Raw genomic sequence first — 12,184 nt, forward strand, 5'->3', positions numbered from 1 at the left:
CCAATCCCTATCTTAGCATACCCGTTATGGTTGTAAGATCCTATTACTGTGATTATCGACTTGTTTAACCATAGATTGACATGAATGCACCTTTAGTATAAGAGTTAACATTTTACTTAGTGAATTAGATGATTTAATTGATTAGATTCTTCAAGTAGCTTTATGCCTTTATTTACTGTAATTTCTCGAATCCTGATGTTGATATCTTGTTAATTTTTATATTATTAGGCTCAACGTCATGGTTATTAAACTAGTTAGACACTAGGTTTGTACTCTATCTATTGAAAGGACATGGTTTTATTTTATGGACACCTAGATGCTTATGGTTGTATATTAGGATACTAGTGAGGACATGCATACAATTAGATGTATTTATTCTTATTTAGTGGTGTGATTCAAATCTAGACCTTGATTTTACTTCTATTTTCCAAAGAGAGATTCATTCCCATATGTTGACTTCAAATTTTTTTCTTTAAATGGTAGTCGCACCACCTTTATTACTGACTTATAAGATTTTAAATTAAACATGCTTTTTTAGAAACTTAGACCAAGGTTGATTTTGGTCCATCCTTGGTCCACTCTTTTTACCACTACTCATTCACTTTAGTCGAGGGAGATTCCGCCCTTTTCTATACTATTTTACCACCTTAGTCCTAAATTTAATCTCAGATACTAGAATTTATGTATTTTTACTTATTTTAGTATTGGATCGATTTCGAGCATTTTTTTACACATATTTACCTCTGATACTGGATAAAGTGGATTGGTTATGGATTATGGAAGTCCTAGTTTGAGATTAGACAGTGTATATAAATATCCTGAGTCCCTTATAGACCCCTTTGTTTGAAGAACCATAATAACAGAGAAGGATGGTCATCGTAGGTTTTGCCTTTAAGAGCTACTGAGTTGAGGGAGGTGTATATATTTGTATTGTATATGGTACTTGGTTTATCTTGCATCATCTTGTTAGTTTCATGACTTTCATTTATTCAAATACATTAGTATCACCAGTATGATTGTTTGGTGCATGTACCTATCAATCTTATGGGGGGATGAATATGTATAGGTTATGATTTTATTTTTTGAGTGATTGATTGTACCTTTTGGGTTTATAGGGGCTCAGTTAGGTTATTAGTTGTCTGATCTCACTATCACATGATTGTTGATTATTATTATTATATGTTTTATGAAAGGTTGGTTATGGATTGGTACCCGAGGTTGTAGGTAAGCTTCCTAGTTCATTTACTCCTTATTATGGTAAGATTTAGTATTGTTAGATTACTTTATGATTATCCACATTTTGATTAGAGAACTAATTATGCTAGAGTTAACTCCCTTCTTGATATCGTGTTCCTTGTGATATTTAGGTTGTTAGACCAGCTCCCTCAATTTAGCATTCTTAGGTTTATCTATTCTTATTATATATGACTTTTCTTCATAATACTATTACATAAATATATATATGTATATATTTCCTTTTATTTATATTACTATTATTTATCTCTTTCTTTGTGCTACTACTGCTACAGTATATTTTTCAGCCGCTTAATATATAAATCTTTTATCCCTAGTTACTACTTGAACATAGTAGTTTACCTTTACCTCTCTTTTATCCTTATTGCATTTTGTTTTGATTTAGTTATCTATAATTTATAGTCTTGCTTGACATATTATTTATACTTGCATTATCTTTGGAGGTCTGTCGATTGATTCATACTGAGTACCTTATGTTTGGTACATACTATACTTCTGCACACTATAAATTATAGTAAGAGTTCTCATTGCTGACGTGTGTATCATGCAGAGCTGCCATAGATCACAAACTTGGGGTGAGCTCTTGAAATTCAAAGTTGTTCTTGCTCTTCCTCTTTTCCTTAAGGAAGATATTCTATAAAGGAATCAGATATTCCTACAGGACCATGGCTATCTATTATAAGTTCCTTAGCCATTAGAATTCAGTACTTTAGTATCAATATCAGCCTTAATTACTAGCATTCGGTACCTGTATGAGTCTCAATTACAGCCTTAGTCACAGTCTCTACTATAGTCTTAGTTATACTGCCAGCTTCAGTTCAGTAATCAGATCAGAAACTCAGTTCAGTTCCAGACTTGCTTGACCAATGGTATAGCTATCAGTTACTCAGTTAGTAGTATTTTAGTATGTCAGTCTACAAAATATATCCAAATCATACTAGACGCCTAGCCTCGTATTCTCAAGGTGATACAGTTTTGCTCATTTATGCTCAGTTACCTTATGTTATCCAGTTAATCATTACCTCCTATGCATAATATTTTACATCCTCAGTCCAGTTATTTGGACTAATTAAAGACCATTCTCACATGCCCAGTATTCAGCTATCAGTTATTCAGTTAATTAGATAAGTCAGTATGTTTGTGCATTCGTGCTCAATACCCATGTGAATCTTTTCAGTAGTCTCAATTGCAGTGCAAGAATCTTAGTCATTTCATCTTAAATAGTGTTCGTAGGTCTTAACCTATCTTACCAAATTTTAGCCAGGTAATGATTTTTTCTATTCAGTTGTCTTGTTCAGACCACGCCAAGATTTCCTTATTCCCTAAAGCCATTACAGCTCTATAGAAAGAGTGTTAAGGAAAGGCTCCAGTTTACTATAGGTTTTCAGCATGTGTTAGTCTCAGACAGACAAGTTCGTACAATTTGGTTTCCTATCTTTCCATTTATTCTCTCTAGCTAAAATCTCATGAATGAAACTATTCTAAGATAAACCAATCATGTAGATGCAAGGTCAGCTCAGTTCATGTATTAGGCCTCAGTTTTAAATCTCAGATAATCAGTTAAGAATTAGTTCCTAGGTGTCTTTTTCATCGTCTCAGTTTCCCTCAGTAGCTCAGCTAAGTCAGTATTCCTAGAGGGACCTAGTGTCCCAAGGGGGAGATACGCTATAATCCCCTAAACTTTCATGACTTAAACATCCCACTCTCTTTTCTCGAAATGGATCTAGATTGGAGTAGCGCGTACTTATAAGTTTACTCCCAAGTTCCAATCTCAATCGATAGCCATGTATTTAGGGGCTCAGTTTTGTTCATAAAATTCAGTTTATATATCATGTTTTAGTTTTAGTCATGTTCTTAGGTTCCCGTTCATGCATATTTCTAGCATAATTATGGGTTCATTAGTACTTTTTAGTTTATGTAATAGTTTTCTTGAACTTACTTAGTTTTATGTTCAAATTACCATTACAAACTTGGTATTCAGTTCATTCTTAGATCTGTATTACAAAATTAGTACTAAGTACTCTTGCATATTCAGTCATGCATTCATATATCAACTTAGTCATGTAATTATGCATCAGATATGCATTCTTATTTTGAGAAAAACTCAGATCATCATGACACTAGTCATGCATTCATGAATCAGTTACACATGCATTAGATATGCATGTTTGGTATGATATATTCAGTTACCAGTCATGCCAGTCATGAGATCATGTTTCAGTCATTCATATTCAGTATGTATGTTAGTTTATTTTCTCCCCTCTCACTCAATCTCATTTGGGGATGAATGTTCTCAAAGGGGAGATATTGTAATACCCTGTACTTCTACCTAGCTTGAAATCATCCCAAGAATGTTAGAAACTTACTTTAAAATATGAATCCATTTTTGTACATGTGGAATTTTTAAGATTTTCACTTTTAATCATGTGGGAAATTGAATTAGCTTTCAAACAATACCAATTTCATCCGAATTCGGTATCGGAGTAAAAAGTTATGGACGTTTTACTCAGAGCTATTAGAATCACCCAGGTGCGATAGCCAGGTTGACGGACCGTCGATCTAGCGACGGACCGTCGCCTAGACCTTCATAGCCAAGGCAGTGATTCAAACTTTTGGATAAGGTGTGACGGACAGGTTGACGGACCGTCGAACTTGCGATGAACCATAGCCCAAGCCGTTGCTATAAGGCAGTAAGTCTTTTTTTTGGTCCACGTATGACGATCGAAATGATGGACCATCGAGCCAGCGACGGACGGTCGGACAAGCCATTGTAGGTCCCGTTCAGTGAATTTTAAGTCATTTTTATAGGGTATTTGGGTCTTTTTCAACACGTTTTAACCCTTAATTATATCAGACCAAGGCTCATAAGTTCTTTATTCATTCACAACATCAAATTAGGATTTCCTCTAAAATATAATCCCCAAGAACAAGATCCAAATCCTTATTCAAGAAACCAAGAAATTCGAATTCTTCAAGTCCAGGAACTTTAAGAAACTCACAATCAAGGTATGTCATGTGTTGATTCATGGGTCCCTTTCACCCATAAAGCTTAAGAATCTCTTTTCAAATTCCAAGATTTGTATATTGATGAATGTTCATGATTTAAATTGAATTAAAATTTGTGTTCATGATGTTATGGGGGTTTTGATTCATGTTTTAAAATACATATTCCAATAATTGACCCTAGTATATGAAGATTTGCATAATAACCATGATAAACCCCCTTCAATTTACAAGTTGATTAATGTATCCATGATTATTAGATATGTTGATGATTGTATAACCACAACATGCTCCCTATGTGTTTGATTAAATGCCTATGTGAAGGAAAAGTGCCATACTAGTATAATAATATATAATCCCCATTCATGTACAAGTTTATGAATGTCAAGTGTTTGATGAAATGTCTTAATCAGTGATAAGGGTGGCAGGCACTAGTTGTCTGACTTATTAGGTAAGGACTGAACTCGTTCCCTGCAGGTCATGACTAGTGGACATATATAAGGCTCATAGCATATGTGTACATGATAATTTAGAGAGTTTGACAGTTCCATGAGTGAATTATGTTATTATTGTTGTTTAGTACATTTGGATCCTTGAGAGGTCCAGTTTACTTGGCATTATAATTGGAGCCTGGGTTGTTGATACTGTACTTCAATTGGGCTATTATTTGTTGTTGAACCATGCTAATTTTTTATGAGAAAGTGATAAATTGAGTTGTTGGGATTCATATAGTTGGATTGAATTGATACCATTTGCTTAAATATGATATCTTAATTATTTGACTTGATTGGTTATCATGGAAATTGTGATAGGACTGGTTGAATGATTACTTATTAGTTGACATGGTTTCTTCACATTGGTTAAATTGAGTTGACCTATGATTATATCAATTTTGAGTAATACTACTATGTTTCCTTTATTTTATTGAGTGCAGAGCACATTCTGATGATTATAATGATATCTCATCTATAGATTGTGACGGGACCTCTGATCCAAGGGTGGGAATCATCTTTCGAGCAATCATGGATCTCTTCTATATTTTGATATTGTTCATTTATTTTAGACATAGAGGCTTTTAATTTTCTTATTAGTTTTCTAGATTATATCCATGGTGTAATACCCTGTACTTCTACCTAGCTTAAAATCATCCCAGAAATGTTAAAGACTTGTTTTAAAGATGAATCCACTTTTATATATATGGTATTTTCAAGATTTTCACTTTTTATCATGTGGTAAATTGAATAAACTTTTCATCAATACCAAATTCGCCCAAATCCGACACCCGAGCGAAGAGTTAGAGCCATTTTAGTAAGACAGTGTGCCGCCTAAGCCATCAACGCATCCCGGAGCTAGCCAAAATGGCAATCGTCAAAATCCAATGAGCCTTCATGATTATGGCGCATCACACCAAGGCTCAAATTCAGAGTTGTCAAATTCTAGTTACATGGTGCGATAGTGCCGCGTTGCGCCAAGGGTCCAGGTCAGAAATTTTCACAGAATTAAAATACGCATCCAAGGGTTAAAAGGGTCAATTTGTCACCCCTATATATACCTAATAACACATGATTCAATCATAATTCACCCAAAATATATTGTTTCTCTCAAGTTTCACTCAAGAAGAAGCTAGGATTTTCAATTGGGGATTCGAATCCAAGACTCAAATTCAAGAATCTCTCCGTCAATATTCGTAGAATCAAGAACTAAGGTATGCACAATGTTCATTCATGGATTCCTTTCATCCATGAAGCCCAAGAATCAAGTTTTAAATCTTGTATTGTGAATATTTTGTTGTGGGTTGATTATGTTCATGTGATTATGGTTGTATGATTCCCAAGTTGGAATCTTTATGTGTTGTTCATGAACCTATTCTAGTATGTGGTCTGAGACATGTGAAATTGAGTTGAAATATGGAGTTTTGTTGTATTAATTTGATGGTCATGCCTACGCCCTAAGTTATGCATCCTAGGCATTTGATAAAACACCTAAGAGAATAGAAATTATGCATTATAGCTTAATTGTGACCAAAGTGATAAGTGTATGCTTTACCCTATGACTAAGAATGACTTTCATGATATTGTGTGAATTATGAATGGTTGAGAGAATGTCCATGAGATTAGGTTGATGAAAGTATGATATGTTTATATGCAATTCCATTTATGTACAAGACAATGATAACCATGTGCTTCATGAAATCCCCAAATTAATGTATTATGAATTGTTGATACTGGTCATGCGTTCAAGAAGTGTTATGTACTGTCAGTTTCCTGCTATCGAATCCTGGGGGTACTTGTACCTAAAAATTTAGCTGTGTGCCTAGAGCCAGTGTCATATTTTCATGATACTCTCAGTCAAGCCATGATCCTTAGAATTCAGTCAGACTTATGACTCAGGAAAACTCAGTAAATTTAGTATCAGTCTAGTCCTACTCAGTAATCTCAGTGACCTCAGTGGTCTCAGTAACATCAGTACTCAGTAATCTCGGTAACCTCAGTATTCCCAGAAATCTCAGTAACTTTAGTACTATCCGTCAGTCCTCAGATATTAGTAGCATTCCGTTAGTCAACGGAACTCACTGAACTCAGTTTAGCTCTACTAAACAATACCATTAGTATCAGTTCAGTTTAGTTAATCAGTTCAGTGTCTATTCAGTTGGGAGTAGGATTCAGCACCGAGTGAACCCAAGGATGGGGACTCACCTATTATTCAGTGGAGGGTGTGATCCTTAGAAGCAATCCTTATGTTCCAAAACTACGTAGCCAGCGTTGGTTGAGATGCACCCTATGCGTTTAGGGATTTATAAATCTCATTTGAGTTTCCTACTAGGAGGGGTTGACATAATAGATCCCTGTCAGAGAGGGTATACTCACAACTTGTCTTTACTTGTGGCACAGTACTGACACCCTTCCAGCTAGAGTTATAGGTTGTACCGCACCAGTTCAATTTCACAGCATGTTGGTTAGATGATTACCTCTTACAGTCTTAGTTTTAGATCCAATTTCATTAATAGAACTCAGTTCAGTTCTGTAAAAATCTAGGACTGTCAGATATAGTTAAATTGGTACAGTGCGGAACCCAGCTAGTTTCATCAGTATCTGGATTGTCAGATACAGTCACTCATGTTATCATTATGTAGACTCATTAATCATGTTATCATGAACTAAGTTAATCATGTATTAATTAGATAAAACCCATGTTATCAGTATTCAGTTTCAGGACTTTCAGATACAGTCAATCAGACCAGTTCTTCATAATCAGAACTGTCAGAAATAGTCATTCCGTTATTAGTAATATGACATTAGTTCCTTAGTATTCAGTAGACTCAGTCATTCAATATCCCAGTGTTAGTACTCAAAATCAGTAAATCTACATTATCAGAATTTAGGAGTCAACGTTATTACAATCTCAGTTACAATTACATATTCATGCATGTATTCTCATGTTCATGTTTTACAGTCAGTTATTATTGTTCATACATATGAACCCTTGCATTTAGCCTACCTCACTTGCATACCAGCACATTCAACGTACTAACGTATTTGCGCTATGGTGTTTTATACCATAGGTTTAGAATCACGAGTTACCAAGCATCCTTAGTAGATCAGATATTCAGTAGCCAGACTAGCAGTGAGTCCTCATCATTCGAGGATAGCATGATAATTTTATTACTTTATTATTTTAATATTTTAGAGTTAGTTGGGGACATGTCCCATCAACTCCACAATTTTTAGATAGTTTAAAGACTTTCAGACTATAGTATATGTTCAGACAGTTTATTTCAGCTTTAGGTATTTTTATACCCCATTACGACATTGTATTATATTCAGTATTAGTTCAATTTTGAACTTTATGGCCTTATAACTTATATTTCGCATATTTATAATGTATTATTCAGTGCTCAGTTACAGATATCAGACATGGGTTAGCTTGTGGTCCTTCAGAGTTATGAGCATCGTGTAGCATTTCGAGTACTTGATTCAAGGCGTTAAAAACTTGGTATTAGAGCATAAGGTTCAACAGTATCCTAGGAAGTCTGAAAAGATGCATCTAGTAGAGTCTTGTACATGGGTGTATTGTGCACCACACTTATGTGCAAGAGGCTATGAGATATTTTAGGAATAGTGTCCCTTCTTTCAGTATTCATGTCGTGCCAGTGAGTATAAGCTCAAAATTTTCTCTCGGTCTAATCCATTCTCTCTTTTGTTTACAGAACATGCTTCCCAAAGGGACTAACGAAAGAAGAACGAGAAATCAGACAACACCTCAGCCCATTCAAGAAGATCCTCTAGATGAGCATGTCTCTCATGCAGAATTCAAGATTGCATTCACTACTCTATCCAATTCAGTTGTAGCTCAAAATGAATGGCTAGCTGCTGTTCCAACCAACCTAGTGGCCAATTCAGCTGTATCCAAGATTTGGGACTTCACTCGAATGAATCCTCCCTTATTCTCAAGTTCTAAGTTGAAAGAAGATCTATAAGAATTCCTCGATCAGGTTCAAAAAGTCATAGATGTCATGGTAGTGACTTCCAGTGAGAGTGCAGAGTTATCTGCTTATTAGCTACAATATGTAGCCCATATGTGGTTCAAGCAGTGAAAGGTAGACAGAGGTATAGATGTAGATCCCATAGAGTGGGAAGAGTTTGCTACAACGTTCTTAGATAGATTTTTTTCCCTAGAGTAGAAATAAGCCAAAGTATTAGAGTTTATCAATCTCTGACAAGGTAGCATAAGCGTAAAAGTGTATTCCCTTAAGTTTACTCAGCTAACCAGTTATGCTCCCAATGTAGTAGCAGACAATAGATCTAAAATAAGTAACTTCATATCTGGGATATCAAATAGAGTGTTTAAGAAGTACAGCACTGTGGTGTTGATTCAGCAGATGAACATATCAAGGCTTATGATCCATGCTTAGTAGATTGAAGAGCAGAAACTTAAGAAGAAGGAGATGGAAAATAAGAGGGCTAAAACTGGTAGTTATAGTTTTTCTCAGCTAGGGTTACAGGGTGCTAACCGTTCTTAGCATATACAAAATTTTCCATCCCCAGTTCTATCTTCAGCTAGAGAACCAACACCAAAGTTCAGAAATAACCATAGAGATGAGGCACCAGGCTCTAAGGCCTAGGGTAGTGAGAGTAGGATATTTACTCATCCATTTTGCAAAGAGTATGGTAAGTAACATAAGAGTGTGTGTATAGTCAGCAGTAATGTATGTTTCGAATGTGGTGAGTCAGGTCATAAGGTCTGAGCCTGTCCTAAACCCAGTCCTCAAAGTCAACACGGTCGTCCTTCAGCTCAGTTCGATCGCCCATCAGTAGGGTGCCAATTCCAGCGCTATCAGTGGGCAATGCCCAAATAGACTTATGCACTTCATTCTCGATGGGATTAGGAAAGTCCTCCTGATACAGCCACTGGTATGTTACAGATCCTTCATTTACATATTCTCGCTTTTTCAGATTTAAGAGCTTTTTTCCTTTTGTAACTCCTTGCATAGCAATCAACTTTAAGGTTGGGCCAAATGTTCATAGGACCTTTTCCAGACTCTACCCTAGTGAGTCGGTCTAACATAACTCGACAGGCATAAAGTAACTATTTGTTTATGATAACTCAGAAATCTAGGCCTTCATGTTCTAATAGTAATACCAGTACGTGTAGGAAATCAATAAGAGAAGGTGATTACTGACCTATTCCTACCGCAATGAAAAGTTTTGTACTTCAACCCTCCTGATACTTATGCATGTTTCATGTCACAATTCCATGCACCTAGCTTATATTCTTGCGCTTTCCATAAAAATAGTGTGTGATTTAAGTTCCTAGTATGAGGAGTTTCGGCTTACTATGTGTTATGAATAAAGTTCCATGAGTATAGAAATATCAGACTCAGGTTATGCCGCTCATGACTCATGCACTTATGTCATTCTTTACAGTATGCTTAGCCCACATTATTCATGACTTCACTCTTAGGGTTCAGTCAAACTTAGATATGTCATGTATACTCTCAGTTTAGATACCTTGGTTAATCTGTAGTGTTAATGTTTCATTCCACAGGCCTCAGTTACAGTGTCATTTAGTAGTCAGTATCCAGTAAAGGAATCAAATAGTCCTACAGAACCATGAATTTTAGCAATTAGTTATTTAGCCATCAGAATTCAGTGCTCCCATACCAGTCAAAACCTCAGTTATTATAAATACAACATTCATTCCCAGTTACAATCTTAGTTATGGTTACAGTCTCAATTACCGTCTTAGCTACAATCTCAATCCCAGTCCTAGTTCAACCAGATCAGAAACTCAGTTCACTTTCAGGATTACTCGACCATAGCATATAGCTATCAGTTACTCAGTCATTAATATTTTAGTACCTCAGTTACGGAATGTTTTTGAATCATGTCATATGCTTGGTCTCAAAATTTCAAGTAATACAGTTTTCATAAATCTATGCCCAATCACCTCATGCCACTCAGTCAGTCCTTACCTCCTATGCATAATACTCTATAGCCTCAGGCTAATCATTTAGACTAAGTACAGTTCAGTTTTATATGCCAGCGTTCATCTATAAGTCATTTAGTTAATTAGATAAATTAGTATATTTATGCATTCGTGCTCAACACTATATTAACCTTTTTAGCAGTCTCAGTTAAAGTGCATAACGTTTGATCACTTTATCTTAGATGATGTTTCATAGGCTTCCTAATACAAGAACCCTAGCCATGTAACGATCTCTCATTCAGATGTCCTACTCAGACCAGGCCAAGATTTTCTTTCTCTCTACAGTCATTAGAACTCTATAGAAAGAGTCTCATAGAAATGCTCTGATCAAGTATAATTTTTCAGTATGAGTTAGTCTGCAAAGCCAGTACTTTAGTTTAGCAGTCAGAATGGACAAGTTCAGATGGTGTAGCTTCCCTATCTTTCCACATAATCGCACTATTTGGAATCTCATGAATGTGATCATTTTAAGATGGACCAATTAGGTAGTTGCGTTTTAAACTTGGTTGATGTATCATGCCTTAGTTTCATATCCCAGATATTTAGTCACAATTCAGTTCGTTGGTGCCTTGTGCATCATCCTAGTTTTCCTCAGTATCGCAGTCAAGTCAGTATTCTTCTAGGGACCTAGTGTCCCAATGGGGAGATACACTATAATTCCCTGAAACTTTCATGACATAAACATGCTTCTCTCTTCTTGTAATAAATCCAGTTTGGAGTAGTGGATACCCATAGGTTGACCCTCTAGCTCCAATCTCGATCGTATGCCACATATTCAAGGTATTTAGTTCAAATCCCGATATTCAGCTCATGTATCACGTTCCAGAACAAGTTACATTATCATGTTTCCGCTTATGCATATTTAGTAATTAAGCTTAGAATCAGCCCAAGGTAATAGCTTTTCTTAAGCTTATCCAGTTTCATGTTTAGGTTTCAGTTACAAATATGGTATTCAGTTCCATACTCAATTTTTATTTCAAACTTGGTATTGTTACCCTTACATGTTCATTCGCATGTTCATGAGTCAGTTCAGTCATGTATCGCGTATTAGATATGCGTGATCAGTTTATCAGTACTCTCAATCATGCATTCATGTATCAGCTGAGTCATAAAATCATGCATCAGATATGCATGCTCAGTATGAATCTCAGTAATGTTAGTCAAGTAGTCATGTTTTAGCTGTTCATGTTCAGTATGTACTTCAGCTTATCATTTCTCCCATCCAAATTAGTCTCATTCGAGGAAGAATGTTCCCAAATGGGAGATATTGTAATACCCCATACTTTTACCTAGCTTAAAATCATCCCAAAATTATTAAAAAATTATTTCAAAGATGAATCCACTTTTATACATATGGTATTTTCAAGATTTTCACTTTTAATCATGTGGTAAATTGAATAATCTTTCCATCGATACCAAATTTTCCCAAATCCGAACCCAG

This window comes from Capsicum annuum, chromosome 3, assembly GCF_002878395.1.
Source record: "Capsicum annuum cultivar UCD-10X-F1 chromosome 3, UCD10Xv1.1, whole genome shotgun sequence".
Taxonomy (NCBI): Eukaryota; Viridiplantae; Streptophyta; class Magnoliopsida; order Solanales; family Solanaceae; genus Capsicum; species Capsicum annuum.